The sequence below is a fragment of the Hemicordylus capensis genome, chromosome 5 (genome assembly GCF_027244095.1).
Source record: "Hemicordylus capensis ecotype Gifberg chromosome 5, rHemCap1.1.pri, whole genome shotgun sequence".
Taxonomy (NCBI): domain Eukaryota; kingdom Metazoa; phylum Chordata; class Lepidosauria; order Squamata; family Cordylidae; genus Hemicordylus; species Hemicordylus capensis.
In genome coordinates, this window is record NC_069661.1 from 88,554,950 (window position 1) to 88,572,568 (window position 17,619).

The following is a 17,619-nucleotide window of genomic DNA, read 5'->3' on the forward strand; positions in this document are numbered from 1 at the left end:
AAAGCCTTGGAAGATGTTCAAAGCCTTTCCCCCTCACTGGGGCTGGGCGGGAGTGGGGGGCGGGCGGGCAGCCATTGCTCCTGTTTCTCTTCCAGGTGGCATCCTGCCCTCTACCTGTTCAAAAAGCAGGAGGTGGGAGGAAGTTGGAGCCACAGGAAGTGTGTTCCATCACTTCCTGAGCCTCCCATAGCCCCACCCTCTACGTTTGGAACAGGCAGGGGGTGGGCAGGTATGTATTAGATTTTCTAAGATTCTGGAATGCAGCAGGTCCACAGAGGCAGCCAGTTCATGGCTGCTGCCAAGCTACTGTTCTAGGTGGCTGGCGCATCTCCTCTTTCGTGGGACATGGAGTTATTATTATTATTAATAATTCGATTTCTTCCGAAAATGGCTCAGGGCAGTTTACACAGAGAAATAATATATAAATAAGATGGATTCCTGTCTCCAAAGGGCTCACAATCTAAAAAGAATCATAAGATAGACACCAGCAACAGTCACTGGAGGTTCTGTGCTGGAGGTGAATAGGGCCAGTTACTCTCTCCCTGCTAAATAAAGAGAATCACCACATTAAAAAGGTGCCTCTTTGCCAAGTTAGCTTGGGGAGTTAACAGTCTGTAGGAAGCACAGCCTACCATCATTTGTAAGAAGCACATTCATTTCTGACTCCAATTCAAAGCCTGTTTGGGACCCTGTCATGCTCCCAATGAAGTCAAAAGGGTCCACTCCACTTATCTTCACAGTCCCCTGCCCCACCCAACACCCTCCTTGGCTCTCAAGCCCCTCCCCCGACTTGCTTTGCTCACTGGTGGCAGCAGCAGAACGGAGGGACTGCTCTCTTGGTGCTGCCCTCCTGGATTCTTGGGTCGCTGAGATGGCTGAGTGACAGGTGCAAGACAAGATGGGAATGAAAGCTTCCGTGGCTTCCATGAGCTACTAAACATGGCCTGGGGCGGGGGTCAGTAGCCCTAGGGAAATGACCGTTCCCAGTGCTCCTCCCATCGGGCATGCAGCAGTCCCAATGAGGCAGGATGCCAGGAGAAGAATGGGGAAGACAGACCTCCTGCCAGTGAGCAGAAAGAAAGGTAAGGGGAGTTGGAGGAAGCATGGAGGCAGGGCGCGTATCATCTGGCCTGGTCAGTATTAGGAACCCCAGTACAAACTGTATGCCAGAATGGCTCCAAAGGGACCCCAAGCAGCAACAAACTGGATCAGGGCAGTGGCTTACTTATCCATAGTGCCCCCAAATACCAGGAGAAATACCTCCTGAACAACTGGATACCTCCTCAAACAAGGAACAGCAAGCAAGTGGCTAGCAAAATCCCCACCAAGGGGCCAAGTGTTTCTCCCAGGGAACGTATATGATCCCCACCACCCAGGGTCTCTCTAGCCCACCCTGCCAACACTTTCAGCACCCATAAATCCACAGAGTGTTGGCAAAACCTGCACCCTTGGTTTGAAACACCACAGCAGCCAGTCTATCTATCTATCTATCTATCTATCTATCTATCTATCTATCTATCTATCTATCTATCTATCTATCTATCTATCTATCTATCTATCTGTCTGTCTGTCTGTCTGTCTATCTATCCACTCACATCTCATAGTCTATGCCCTATGGTCCTGGGGGACAAGCCCCCAGCCCCCTCAAATGCACACAGTACTGCAAAATGCAGTTTGGGGTCAGTTAACCAATCCAGTCTTGCCTTCCATGACTGCTGAAACACGCCAAATGACTGAAGATTCATAGAATAAGTCACTTGCACGAGAAAAGCCGACGACAGCCAGATGGCCCTATCAGCCTCTCTTCTTCAAGTCTCCACAGGTCCAGATGAACTGACATTGACTTACTGCTTGCACCTGCAGCCTGCTTTTGGAACCTGTTGAACTGAAAACAAGACATGGAATCTGCTGCCTCATTATTCACACCTGGGACATGCCACACCGACAATCTGTTCCACTCCAAACAGGTCAACAGAAAAGTATACACTAAACACATCACCTGGTTGACTTGGTAATCAGCATTATGCATGGCTGCTAGGTTGTTGTATGGAACCCCACTAAATTGTGGAACCACACTCAATGTTACTAAAATTCCCTACCCCCAATTACCATCACAACCAGAATGGGAAAGAATTCAAGAACAACAAGGTCCCGTCCCTAGGTAGTCCAGCAGCCACTCACTCTGGAGGCCACTTAGCAGCACACTCCATCTCCCCTTTCAATATGGCCCCAAACCAAACCCTCCAGCTGACTGGACCAGCAAGTCAGCCACACTAAACACAAGAAGTCCCTCCAGTAGGAAACCAGGAAGATTTCCCAAGCCATGAGATCAACCTTAATCCCCATTAATAATAAAAACACTGACTGGTCCACACCCCAAATGTGATCATGCGTATATCATCTGGAGCAAAATGCCCAGCTGGAAACCACAACCAACAGGCAAAACTAAGGTGATCTGTCCAACTCTGGCAATCCTTCAGTGTGGCCTTCTCATGGGGTTGCATGCCAGACACCAGCCCCTTCAGTGCCTCCAACTTCTCTGAAGGGGGACAGGACAGCCTCGCCTCTGAGTCCAACTTAATACTCCCCCCCCACCAAATCAAGGGGGCATTGGGCACTCAATTTTCTTGGAGGCTTAAGGTACATCCAGTTCTTCCGTGAGATCCTGAAATGCATCCAGCATACCCCAACAGTCTTAGGCAATCACCTTACCCCCAAACAGAAAATTAGGTAATGGGTAACTGTCGAGGGAAACGCTCCTCCAAACACCCACACAATGTGTATTCTGCCACCATTAGTGAATCCTTCCCCAGCTCTTGGGCCCTTACTTGCTCCTGGCCTGACAGCCAGCCAGCTCACCCCACCCACCCACTGTTGCTCCCCTGCTATGCAGCAGGCAGCACACTGCTTGAAGACCAAGTTCCCCTAGTGAAAGGTCAGAGTTCCGTCATACAGTAATACAAGTGCTATTGAGGACACCCAGTGGAACCGTGACTGAAGTGACCGCACAGCGTGTCTCAGACTGAGCCCTACCAATGAAGCTGTGGACCTCACCACACCACACCACTAGCTGGAACCTCAGATGTGCTTCTGCCCCAGCCTCACACTGACGCAGCCCAAGATTCAGACCAGCCTTAGATCACTTTATTTCTCAGCTCTTCCAGCAGGTCTCAGGATATTTCCCCTCCTTATCCTCCCATAAGGCCTACACCACAAGCAACAGCAATCTCTGCCTAGTAAGCCTCCACAATAAAGCTCTCGCACAGATGTTATCGCGGAGGGTGGGACTCCTTCTTTGGCTGTATAATTGCTTTAAGGTTTACTATTTGTCACCTTGCATGCTATACATCCAAAAGGTGAACTAATAATAACAAGATGGCTGACATGCTACACAGTGTCACAGAGCTGTAATGCTGTGCCCTGGGGCTGCTGCTGACTCGTAAGGCTGCCCTGACGCTATAGAGAGTGTTATTGCGCTTCCTCAAATTCATGACGATGAGAGCAATGGTGTGAGTGCTACTTGTGCAACCGCCCATTCTCTGCAGTGTCAAACAAAGACACTCTCTTACACGTCAGCCGCAGCCCTGGGGCCCAGCACTGAAACTCCGTAATGCTGCACATCATGTCAGTCAAGAAGAGGAAGAGGAAGGACCCAATTCATTTCTGTGGTAGTCAGCAAATTGCTGCTGTCAAGGACACTATTGAGCTGAGGGAGAACCCTGGCCATTCCGCTGGGTCATCAGTGCTATAGGGAGGGGGCAGGTTTTGTCTCCATGGAAGGATATGCTTCAGAACAGTGGTACTTTTCCAGGTCCAAGTAAATGGCAGCCATTTACTACAGTCTAGAACACCATTCAGGTGGGATCAAAACTCCCCCTTGATAGTGAGTTCAGGGAACACGTACAATCCCAGTCTAATTCTTTCCCCAAATGAATTTTCTCCCATCTGAACAAAATGTCTGCCATGATTCCTACGGGAGAAAGTGGGACATCCCCAGAGCAGCCGCAAAACCTTACTGAGAGCTGTCTGGTCTCTGCTGACAAAAAGCCCCAGAGCGGGTGGGTGGAGTCCCTGCAGCATACGTGTCCTTCTTCTGCCGCCTCCATCACAATGATGGCTATTTGCTAGTTGTTATTTTTGAAATCAGGTGCTATATTTTTTGGTAATGGCAACAGTAGTTTATTTTTCAAAATATTGATGCAGCCTCGTTCCAACAGCTGGGAACACACAGTCTGCAGCTGTTGAATAGAGATAGTATCAATATTTTGTCAAGATTCAGCTTTCACATAATAGCAGCGGCAGTTGAGAGCAAGCCTTCTTTCCAAGAGATCTTTTCAAACGACAAGTCGCAAGCTTGCACCAAACATGATGAGTAACAGCAGTGAGATTTTGCAAGTCGGGCAGTCTCGGTTCAGCCTTCTTTTTTATCAGACCGTTTGCTCTTCAAGGGCCTCCTTGCTGGACTGATTTGAAATAAAGTAAAATAAATAATAAAACAAAAAACAAACAAAACTAAAGCTCTATGAAGCATGACTTGCAGTTGCCTAGTGCCTCCAGAGGCATTCTAAGCTGTGCTGGGCACGTGCCATGTTACCATGCTTGCTTGAACCCATGTATCCTGCACATTTGTGTGTTTCTAGCTTGAAACGGAATGGAGGAATTAATCCAAACCAAATCTGCAAGTGTGACTATCATACGGATCCCAGTCTAGGCAGTGTCACATTAGGGTGCCCCAGAGGAATGAAAAGAGTCAGAGACAAGAACTTTTGAAGAATAAAGAAATAACATTTATTCTTAAAGGACAGAAGCATAATACAAAAATAGGGGGTATCTGGCAATACTTGAAATGGGTGTGAAGGTAGAGTCCCCAGGAGAGAGAGGCGGAAAGAATGAAGGAGTAAGGCAAAAGCCTTGGATCACTTAGTAGCTGGTGAGGAGGCTTTGGTGTGTGTGTGTGAGAGAGAGAGAGAGAGAGAGAGAGAGCTTATAACTTTCCTCCAATCTGCTCTTCTGTGAGCAATGCCAAGGGCTTAGGATAAAAACCCCTGCTAACTGGGCAAAGAGGCACCTTTATAACATGGTGATTCTCTTTATTTAGCAGGGAGAGAGTAACTGGCCCTCTCCACCCCCCTCACAGTAACTCCAGTGATTGTTGCTAGTGTATATCTTATGTTTCTTTGTGAGCCCTTTGGGGACAGGGAGCCATCTTATTTATTTATTATTTCTCTATGTAAACCGCCCTGAGCCTTTTTTGGAAGGAATGAATGAATGGGCTGGATCTCATTGGGGGAGACTGCTATTCAGATGGGTTTCCAAGACAAAAGGGCATAGGTACACTGAAATTTAATTGCCTTCGAGCTTGCCTTGACTGCATTCTAGGGGGAGGTGACAGGCTGCAGGACTTGCCTTTTAGCCTAAGCCTTTTGTTTATTATTATTATTAATTTACACAGTCAGACAGGTGTTATTGACTGGTTTGTTTTATCCAGACATTGAGTCCTTCCCAAGGACCTGGGATGGCTGAATTTTTATTATCAATGTTGTTGCTGTTATAGATATCTTCACAGAATATAGGCTGTTCCCAGTAAAAGTTGCTTTTTGTAATTGCCTGATAATGATTTCTGTGGCCCCTATGGTGCTGAGGTGGTTTTCACGGTCTTTTGGAACTGCACCCAGGGCGCCAATTACCACTGGGATTATTTTGGTCTTTTTCTGCCACAGCCTTTCAGTTTCAATTTGTAGATCTTTGTATTTTGTGATTTTTTTCTATTTCTTTTTCTCCTATTCTGCTATCCCCTACTATTGCTATGTCGATTATTTTGACTTGTTTTTCTTTCTTCTCAACTACAGTAATATCTGGTGTATTGTGTGGCAGATGTTTGTCTGTTTGTAGTCGGAAGTCCCATAATATTTTTGCATCTTCATTTTCTTCAACTTTTTCAATTTTATGGTCCCACCAATTTTTGGCTACAGGTAGCTTGTATTTTTTGCAGATGTTCCAGTGTCTCATCCCTGCTACCTTGTCATGCCTTTGTTTGTAGTCAGTCTGTGCGATCTTTTTACAACAGCTGATTAGGTGGTCCACTGTTTCATCTACATTATTATTATTATTATTATTATTATTAATTCAATTTCTATACTGCCCTTCCAAAAATGGCTCAGGGCGGTTTACACAGAGAAATAATAAATAAATAAGATAGATCCCTGTCCCCAAAGGGCTCACATTCTAAAAAAGACCATGATAGACACCAGCAACAGTCACTGGAAGAACTGTGCTGGGGGTGGATATGGCCAGTTACTCTCCCCCTGCTAAATAAAGAGAATCACCACGGTAAAAGGTGCCTCTTTGCCCAGTTAGCAGGGGATAACAGGGGATTTTATCCCAAATGAAAATTTAGCTTCATGAAGAATTCAAGGATCCAGGGTTGGTGCTTTGCCAGTCCAAGTTATTTCTCCCAATTCAGGTTGCCCGACTGAGCAATTTGCTTCAGTGGGAGGCTCATCGCCCTTCTGGCACCAAATGTGTGTCTCTGCGACAGTCTTGCTCAGGGGGAGTGCTGCACTTCAAGATGGAAGGCTATCTTGTAACTGTCTTGCAACTGCTGTCTTGTAATGTGCCAGCTCAATGTGGTAGATGTCATCAAGTCACTTTGGCATCAGGACACATTGGCACGAGAGGAAGTTCTTCTGCACATACCTGGTGTGCAGAAGATTAGAGCCTTAGGCAAACAATGTATTGGTGCACTGATGCCTCTTATGACAGCATAGCATGCCAGTGCAAGAGAGTTGCCATTAAAAAGATCTCAAGTACTTATTTAAAAAACCAAAACATTAGCAGCATAAGAGAACAGGGCAGGCTTTGTCAGGCACTCAAAAGGCAGGCAGGAAGCACCGGGCATGTGTCTAGGTATGGAGATTCTGAAACATTCCCAGGGTAGTACATGGCATTAGGGAATCCTCTGGGACTCCAGGATCCACCAGAGTGCTATAAGTTATTAGAACTGGTTGCATTTGGAATCTCAAAGAGGCTCCAAAGCAGAATGGAATAATTGGTGGACATCAGGATGGGAAATCCTGGTTAGCCACCTCATTTTTTGAAACACAACATTAAAGAACCCATCTTGATCTTGGTGTGGCATTGTCTCTTCAAGGACCTTGAGAACTAAGTGGCTATTGATTAGTCAACACAGGAGCATTCCGTTGGAACACTGAATAGCAGCAGATTCTAGGCTGGTTCTCATGACCAACAACTGGATAGGAGCAGTATCCAGCCATGCTCTAAGTCCCATGCATGCTGCTGAGAAACGATCATGTGTTGGCAAGAATCGAGGTAGGAAGAGGGGGAATTGATTGTGGGCTAGTTGTAATCTAGGCAGCAACCTAGGTAGGGTGGCAGCAACCAACCCACACTGTGTACTCACTCAGCATTGTCTTGTGGGTGAAGGGAAAGCATGTCCTGCCCTGCCCTATCCAGACCGTGACTAGCACCCAATCACTTTCCCCTCCTCCTACTTTGATTTTTGCCTATGCACAACTGTTTCTCGGGAATGCGCACAGGAACTTGGCTGGATACTCCTCCTACTCAGTTTTTGGTCATGAGAATGGGCCCTACACTTATTCAGCATTTTTGTAGCATCATGTGCCTTCAGGCCTTGCCGTGTGTGTGGTCTTCGTGGAGCTTTTTTACACAGGATTTTTAGCTCTCATCTCCTTCTCATTCACATATCGGCCAGATTCACCCCAAAGTCCCTGCAAGCTATCTGGGAGCACTTCACACACAGTTCAGGTTTTTCATTGCCCATCAGAGTGAAGCCCGATTTATGTCCAGGGTAAAAACAATTGACTTTTTGCATCTGTTTTTTGTGGCAACTTCAAACTCACAGTAAAACCTTGCAGTAAACCAATGGTAAAGCCTGCTGTCTGAAAATGTTCACGGAAGACCACCTTCTAAAATGGGAGACCACCTCAGCACCTCACCGAAATTTATGAAGGAGACCAGTGAAAGTTAATCAGACATACTCAAGCGAGTGAAACGTCATCATGGCATTCAACAGCACTGCAGGTTTTTCTATAGCAAGCTGAATTTTCCTAACAAATCTCCATGACACAGAATACCTTGAACTTCTGAATCACTGAAGTTTCTTGAGATATGCGAGATCCTCTGAAATCCTATTAAGATTTGAATTGGCACTTCATGACACAAGACAGTACCTTACCTGAGTGAGTCCAGTGCCAGTTAATTCCCCTGCTGGCAATGCCCTTGTCTCAGAGGTGACGCATTTTATATATGCACAGTGTGAACTGGTTAAGTCGTGCCCTACAGTGTAAATATCCCAATCAAATGTTTAGTTGAGACTGATCAATTCAAGAAAAGTTAGAATTTTTCTCCGCCTGTCATTTCATTACCAACAGGGAGACACACTACCTCATCTCTCTCAAAAATCAATACGTGCAACATTCACAAGATGTTTCTTTGGCAAACATGCTAAACTGTGCAATAATCGGTCTGGAAAACAACAGCTGTTATACAATCGTTTTGCTCGATAAACATTCAGCTGTCAGGTTGAGCCAGTCACAGCAGATTATTATTTTGACTCCCCTGTTTCACCTGCAACTTCAAGAAAACAGTATGTATGTATGTATGTATGTATGTGTGGTATTTTTTTATATTACATGTACACACAAATCTGTGCACACACGTCTGCCCCCAAGATGTCTGTTCACAGGTGTGTGTGCACATCTATGCAGCAGGCCCTTTAAATCAAGCTATATGGGTAAACGGCAATGCAAATTCATACCAACGGCTTCTGAAAAAGTCAGACTGTCTTGTGATATCCAGGCAGCAGAGTTTATGCCTCATTACCCAAATATGTATAAGGTTGTTTTCCCCAGAATATTATCATTTTATGCCAGTGCCAGGGCAAACTGTTGTATTTAACAGTCTGCTCAAATGCCCTCTTATGAATTATGTTTATGTTTATTAAGGCACAGCGGGGAAATGCCTTGACTAGCGAGTAAGAGGTTGCTGGTTCGAATCCCCCCTGGAAACACTTTTATTGGGCAGCAGCGATATAGGAAGGTGCTGAAAGGCATCATCATGTCATACTGCATGGGAGGAGGCAATGGTAAACCCCTTCTGTATTCTACCAAAAACCAAAAACCACAGGGCTCTGTGGTCGCCAGGAGTCAACACTGATTTGAGAGCACAACTTTACCTTTTTATTTAAAGGAGTTTCTCTCACTACCGTTTCAGCTCCCATTAATGAGCTGTTTAATAATAATTAAACAGCTCCCATACTGTCAAGGTCCCTGGCCACTTACCACACTCAAAACACGTGTCATGATGGTAGAGCTTGCAGAGCAAAAAGCTTTCCTAGTGCAGATCATGCCTTGGTCCCAACCAGCTAGAGGTGCACCTGAAGCAAGCAGGTACTCTTCTGCTATCTTCTCTTCTTGCTGTAGCCCCTCATGTTGCATTATATGACACTCCAGAAAACAGCCCCCCCCCCAACTTATTTGATTAGGTTTTCAGGGGCTCGTGGAGGTGGAGAGAATGCAAACTCCACTCCCAGGAAAGGAAGGATTTCCTCTCTGGACGCAGGATGGCACTAGCAGTGATCACAGGTGAGCCAGTCTGTGATGAGAAAAAGCATAAATTGCTGTCCAAGGGACTGTGCAGGCTCCTTGTGATTGCTGCAAAGCCATTCCCAATGGCCAGAAGATGCTGAAGATTCAATGTAGCACAAAGCAGCCAAAAAGGGGTAAATGAGTGGCACCCTCCATATGGATGCAGAAGTGCCTTTAGTGGCTCTTTAGATCCCTATTCCAGTTGTCGGTAGTGAAATTGTAACACCATGGCCATCTATCTAGTATGGCATGATGAAAACCTCTTCTCTAAGTCAGATATGCTAAAGCTCCTACTCCCACCCCCTATTAATTCAATCATTCATGACATTTGTATCCCACCCTTCATCTAAGGAGCTCAGTACGGCATACATGGTTCTTTCCCCTCCTCTTTTATCCCCACAACAACCCTGTGAGTTAAGTTAAGCTGATCGAATGAATGGCCCAAGGTCACCCAGTGAATTTCATGGCTGAGTGGGGATTTAAACCTGGGTTCCCACAATCTTGGTCCAATGCTCCAGTGCTCCAATGCTCCAACCAGTACATTGTTTCCAAATTTGTGGGTTTGTAACACTGGCATTTTTCAAAGGTGTTTTCAATATGTGTTGTGTGCGTGTGCGTGTGCACAATTAAACAAGTCCATAGCTTCTTTAAAAAATGTAATGCAGGAAGGAACCTTTAACATCAAACTACTATTCTGTACTAGCTAATTTAAAATGACAGACAGAAATTGCAAACAAAACATATAATGGTTAATGCTAGCTTTTCAAGGAAGTGCATTGTCAGAAGAAAAACATTTTGACAAACTTCTCAGCTGCCTATTAACGTCATTTAGCATCATTAACTAATAATAAATTATTTTGTCCAAACAACACTTATTGACCAAGGATATGACTTTTATGAGCCCACAAATTAGCTGAATTGCTCTGTGGCTCTTGACATGCACATCCCTATTGTTGATTAATCCTTGCCTTCTCTGAACCTACAGATATGGAAAATTCTGCACCAATAGGCTGAACACACAGGTTACACTCACAAGTCAGTTGCATTAATTACACGCTAGCTTGCCATTTCTGATGCTGCCATTCTATGTTATACAATCTGCCCTAAAGCCGCTGGGTTGACTGAGCTGATGGTATCCAATGGTTAATCAACTGAAAAAAGATTGAAGGTATGCTAAAGACTTGTAGTCAACCCCTTGCAGCAAATGTGTTTCAGAATATTTAACATATGTTTTTTAATAGTCTGTTCTCCTACTTGACCGAGTAGTGGGAAATTCAGGAGCAGATGATATATACAAAGAGCCCTGCTGGATCAGTCCACAGATGGACCCTAGCTTAACACCACGGCTGTGCATGAACCATTCGCTGCTGAACCAGTTTGCCACCAAACCTGTTTGCCTCTAACTGGGCTGGTTCAGTGTTTCAATCACGAACCAAACCAGGGCAGTTCAGTCCGTGATTGAACTGAACCAAGCCCAGTTCTGGCGAATTGATTCGGCAGCAAATGGGCGGCCAGGTGGGGCTGGCGCGAGAGGTAATTAGGTTCTTACCCAGCTGGTGTGGCTGCTGGCGCTGCCACTGCCCCCCCGCCCAGCATGGCCCCAAGCATGTGTGATGCCTTCTTCATCACGGTTCCTGCCTCTGTGGATGTGCAGAGGCCATCTGTGTGCCATCTGTACATGCATGGCCTCACAATTTGCATGGCCACACAAATGGCCTCCGTGCATCCACAGAGCCCAGAACTGTGCCACCACCATGCGGACAGCTACCTAAGAAGGCAGTACACATGCTTGAGGCACCCGGGGGTAGGGGGAAGTGGTGATGCCGGCAGCTGTCCTGGCTGGGTAACAACCTTACTAACTCTCACTGCCCCTGCCTGACCTCCCCTTAGCATTCCTAGAACACTCCCCCCACCCCCAGGGTATTCATCAGCTGCCGGTTAACTGCCTGAATTGGATTCAGCTGTCTGTTCAGCTTCCCGAACTGAATTTCTCTTTACAAGTATTAGCCGTCTGAACCACTAAAACAGCTCAGTCAAATGGACCGGACTGTCCACTCGGTTTGACCGAACCGGTTCAGCAGCAAGTGGTTCTGCTTGAATATGATTCTATTCTATCTGAGCCACAATTTTTGGTTCATGCACACCCCTACTTCACACAGTGACAAACAGAAACCTCCAGGAAACCTACAAGCAAGGCATTAAAAGGCAATGGTTCTCTGTGGGGCCTCATTGTGGATGGGCCATAACTCAGTGGTAGAGCATCTGTAGTGTTTTGCTTGCAGACGGTCCCAGTACAGTTTCAATTCCTGGTATCTTCAGGTAGGGCTAGGAAAGACAAACCGATACAGAGGATCATTACCAACTGTGAATTACCACAAAAGCAAAAGAACAGCTGCATGAGAAGTGATTTATTCCTGATGGATTTTTATGGACAATCTTTCTCAAGGGAATTCTGTAAACAATAAAATCGACACTAAATAAAATACATGCGCTAAATAAAATACATCTGTAAACAATAAAATCTTCACTAAATAAAATACATGCATGTTTAAAAGTCTATAAAAGGTATATAAAGAAGCAATGATATTAATAAAACATCTCCACCATTCATTAAAACACTATATACTTCATACATAAAGTTTGAAAATCCAACCAATTTGCTACTAGATAATTGCACACACATGAAGAAATGCAACCAATAAATATTCCATTACCACACGTTTTAAATATGGGAAAGACCCCTGTCCGAAGCCTTGGAGAATTGCTGCCAGTCTGTGTAGACAATACAGAGCTAGATGGATCAAGGGTCTGATTCAGCATAAGACAGTTTCCTATGCTCCCCAACAACTGGCATTCAGTGGCATACTGCCTCTGAACCTGAAATTTTTATTTGGTTAGTATGCTGCTAACCATTGGTAGACTTCTCCATGAACGTGTATAATCTCGACTTACTACAGCCATCTAAACTAGCGTCCCTCACTGGAACTGGTGGCAGTGAATTGTATCAAGTAATGGAATTACTATATAGTAATGGTATTATCATCATATGGGATGCAAAGTACATACCTTCTTTTCTGTCCTGAATCTATAGATAGGCTTAGTCTGCATTCACAAGCAATGTGAAACCAGAGTTGCTGAACCCGTGGTTGATTTTTCTATCTATGAATTGCATCGCAGACATTCCTCCAACTGCAGCCTGGCAACTTCCATTTTCAGGGCAGGGGAAGGCCCCCTCCCGGTCCGCCAAGGCCACATCCCAGCAAGCTCCATAGTGCTCGCATCGCCAGACTGTGGACAAGGCGTCAGAATGTCTCCAGGGCACCAGCCACTGGCCACAATCTTCAAGGGGTCATGCCAACCGCAATCATACCTTTTTGGAATGGCCTGCCCGCCCTTGGCAGGGAAAGGGCATTTAAATCCATTTAAATGCCATTCAATTGCTGTTCTGACAGCGATTGCACCTCCACCCTCATAAGAGCCCCACAACAAAACAGTCTTGCACAAGCAGTGGGGTGATGCTGAGGGGCACTATTTTTTCTCTTTCTCAGGAAAGAGAAGGGAACATGACTTCCCAGGAGGGGATATTTGTATGAGGGAGGACAAAGGATCCTGGCGTCTGACCCGCTGTGACCAAGAATGCTCTTGCAATAGCTCAACCCAGCAAAGCAGTCCATGGAGACCAAACTACACTCCTGGCCCCATGGTGGCTTACCACCAGGGTATTAGCACTCTCATGAGAGGGCCAGTTTACTGGCGCTCACTAAACTTCTGTCTTCTGTCAGACAGCACACTCATGAGTTGAGCTATCAAAAGGGAGGGCATTTGCTTGGGGCCCCTGCACTCTCTGGTTAATGATAGATCTTTTGCACAGTGATTCCCTCCTCTCCAGGGAAGCCTTTGACACACCAAAAGGAGATTTTGACACTCCATGTGTCCAGGCATAGCTGGGTGGGCAGACTGGGAAAACACTGGGACTGGGGTCAGATCTTAACCCTCATTCAAATTTCCCAGGTTCAGACCAGTGTTGCGGCATATGCAGCTCTGCCACCGTGGGGAATTGTGGGAGAGGGGAGCTACGGTTGTCTGCAATCCCAGTAGTGTGAAGTCATTGTTCCAGACAAAAAAGGACTGACATGTTCAAATGGGTGGACGGGCTGGCAGAGGGTCCATTTTGACTGATTCTTCACAGCAGCAGTCACCAAGACAGGGAGAGGTCTTGCCTGAGTACCTCCCCCCCCCCCCCCGCCGCCACCCTGGCTTGCTTGTGTTGAGCAACCAGGCTGGGCAGCATCTGCCATCTAGCTCACATGCGTGTCTCCATGACCGCTCTCGTGAGAGAGCAGTCCATGGGAGAAGAGATGTCATTGCACATTGTTAACTATTTTGCCCAACACCCCTGTCCCCACAGATAATTCTTCTCATGAGTTGTGAAGGGGTATTGCCATGTCCTTCCACTCTCATGAGAGAGTGGTTTTCTCGGGAACAGCATCCATCATCAGAGGAGGAGGCATCTCCCCTCAAACTGGAGGCAATGCTGATTTTGCTGCCTGGCCCTTCTCATTAGCCTTGGAAGCACATGTGTTTATCCAGGGGGAGGGGCTGGGGCCCCATTTCCCAACATCACTGGGGGGAAAAATAGACCTCAGGCATTCAAGAATTCCTGGGTGGGGATGCCTTTTAAGTCTGACCCTGGGTATTGCTGCATGTTGCCATCCCAGTGATCTAATGGAGTTCCCTTGTTTATGTTGCCACCATGTTGCCACCTTGTTTATGTTGCCACTGCATGTGCTTGTGAACATACATCTTGATTCTCATTTGTTTGAGAGCTAAGCACATAATGCCCATCTCGCCATGCCATCCCCTTTCTCTCCTGACTGCCAGGAGGGGAACAAGGGACTGAGTGGGAGAGGGCATGCCCCCATGTGACGTTCCCATTTGACAGGCTTGGAAGCTTGGGATGGGACACGGCCACGTACCTCTTGCCTGGCAACTGCTTTATGAGATTGGGGGGGGGGGCAGAGCAAGTGCTTGGAGAAGCGGCCAGCGAGAAGTGCTACAGGCATGGAGCGGCAATGATCCCAGGCGGGTCTGGGCCACCTTCTCCAGGATTGCTGTTCCAGAAACAGCACAAAACCATAATTATGGCGGCATCTGCATTTGGACATAACAGTGCCACCAAAAAATCTCAGGGTGGGGTGGTGAAACTCATTAAAAAACGCAGGTTCAAATTGGAGTTTGACAAGGGAAACCTCCGGTCACTTTTGCCACGAAACCGCAGTTGCATGTATTTGATCATTCACAAATTCCAACCTCTTCCCATTTAACTGTGGTTTCGTGTTATGTGCGAGTGCATCCCGAGTTTCCTTTATGTGAGAGAGTGCATATGGTCCCTTGGTAACAATCTGTTTATTTACAAATACATTATTAAATTTGTGAGAACAGCACCACAGAGTTATTAGACTCTGTCTAAAAACTCAGCTATTTATTCCGCACACCATGTTGGATGGAACTAAGGGAGAAAAACTTCAGTAGGCAAAATAAGAAGTACAATTAATCTGTCTTTGATTACTGGTCCATCTGGGCTTAACACTCTTTGGTCCCTGGAAACATCCCACAGGCTCACTCACACAGGCTTTTGTCGCAAAACTGAAACTGTTCCCCCAGTTGACTCATTTCACCTGAGGCCTGCTGGGCTTTCCTTTTAAAGAAGCAGGACACCATGTAGACTAGCTGAGAGATCAAAGGTTTGCACTGACTGCACTCACAGGCAGAGATGAGGTTACAGTCAAGTTGCTGCATGGCCAGGATTGGCCTGGATAGTCCAGGAATTGGACGTCCCGCCCGGGATGGAGGATAAGTATTGTTCTGGACACAAAATATCCAGCAATTTGAGCAGCAAGATTGCTTTAATGAGTTTTACCCATTGCTTCTTCCCAGGCATTATAGCTACATGGTGTCAATGTTTAAAAGCCCCACATTTGTACCCTTTCTCTGGCACCAGTGCTGCTGACCGGCTAGATTAGCAATCTCTATATGGCTCAGTAACCCCCTTCCCTTCATTTCTGGATCATCTCTTGAGTTAGTGAAGACACCAAGTAGACAAGAATTTTTTAAAAAATGTTCCAAGTCCAACTGTGTTTAAACCATGGCCATTTTGTAAACCGGCCATGTAAAACACGTTATACATGGTTGTTGTTGTTTTCATTTATCTCCTGCTCGTGTGTTGCTGTCATTATATTGATCTTGCTTATTTGATTCTGTCTAATGAGGTGAAATGCTCCTAACCTTCTCCTGTGCAAAGAACAGGGGAAAAATGCGTGTAAGTCACACTATCGAGTACTCTTTCCAATCCCAGCCAAAAAGTTGGGTTTTAACCTTGGCCCCCATTCTTTGACAGCCGTGTCCAGAAATCCTCTGCAATGAATGTGGCAACCCTAGGTCACAGATCCAAAAAACTCCAAGCACTTGATGTCAAAAATAGCCTCTCCTTTTAGAAAGTCTTCATGCTGAAGGGCTTAAGCCACAGGAGCATGCATGTCATCCCCAAACCAATTTCCTCTCATGCAAATTGCCTTTGTTGGTCTAAAGCAGTATTGCCCCAAAGAAATGCCTTTGGCATTTTGATGCCAAAGACTGGCTGGCTACCTTCCTAGACTTCTGTGGACTGTCTGTCTGTCGACTGCCAGGGTATTGCATTGGCCCACAGACTGGTGGTTCAAAATACACTGGTCTAAATCACAGTTTATTATTATGTGTTTGTCCGATATGATTCATAGGCAACACCAGCCGTTATTTCTTCCAACCCAGGATGTGATCTTCCCCTTCAGACCCTGGCTTCTGATACTGTTCAGGAGAAAATCCTGATTACCATGAATCAAGGGGGGCGGGGCTGAAGGGGAAATGGGAGCCTACCCCCATTCTTGATTTCATAACTGTGGTTAGTGGCTAGACAACATCACACAGGTGTGGAGCCAGCCAAGCGGCAGCCTGTGTCCAGCCCTGCTCGGCGGCCCCTTCTTAAATGCCCGTGTGCGTGATGTCATGCGCACAGGGAGTGGCTTGGGCTCCATAGGAGCCCAGAGCGAACTCCCCTCTCCCACGCCCAGGCCGCCGAGAGCCCTGGCAAACTTTCTGCCAAGAACCCAGGGGAAACCTGGCAGATGAAGCAATCTGGGTAGCAGGCTTAAAATCCAGATGCTATGTGGAAATCCGGGCAAGATGGCAACCTGATCCCCAATCCCCCTTACCTGAGAGTTCTGGCAGCAGCAACAGTGGCAGCTGCCTTGACTCTTGCTCCTCATTCAATTTTGAAAAGGCAACAGATGGGAAATGAAGAGGCAGGAAGTAATTGAAATACACTTCCTGTCACTCCATTCCCCACCCTCTACCTTTTCAAAAGGCAGAGGTGGGGGAGGTGGTCATGGTCCAGTGAGTGGTGCTACCAGATAAAGTTGCAAGGGAGTAGGCTGGATGAGGAAACTGGTCAAAGTGGGTCAGTGGAGGTGAACACTTTGCTGCCTAAGGCAACTGTCTTGTTTGTGGGCCAGCTGTGCTGATCATTGTTACTTGCTTTAGTATTGTGATGGAAAGGTGGGAATGGATGTGTATCTTAGGAATCAGTCAATTGATCTGTGGGTAACATGCAGAGGCTGCCCATACATTATCTCTCTAATGAAATTGCTAGCTAAGGAAAGAAAAGAACTGAGGCCACATTTTTATTTGTCTGTCAATGTACACATAAATATTTCTGGCGTGGCCTGGGCTGCTGAGAGCCCAAACGAGCTCTCGGAGTGTGATTTCAAGCAGCTCCGACTGCCTAATAGAACATTTTTCCCTTTCTCTCCCTCTCTGGTACAGTCAGAGACAAAAGGAGCTGCCCCATGGCACTGGCAGGAACCCTGCAGGAGGGGAAGTTCCTACAAGAAGCCTTTCAGTGGCAACACAGCCACCGCTGCTAAAGCATAACCAGAAATATTTATGTGTACATTGACAG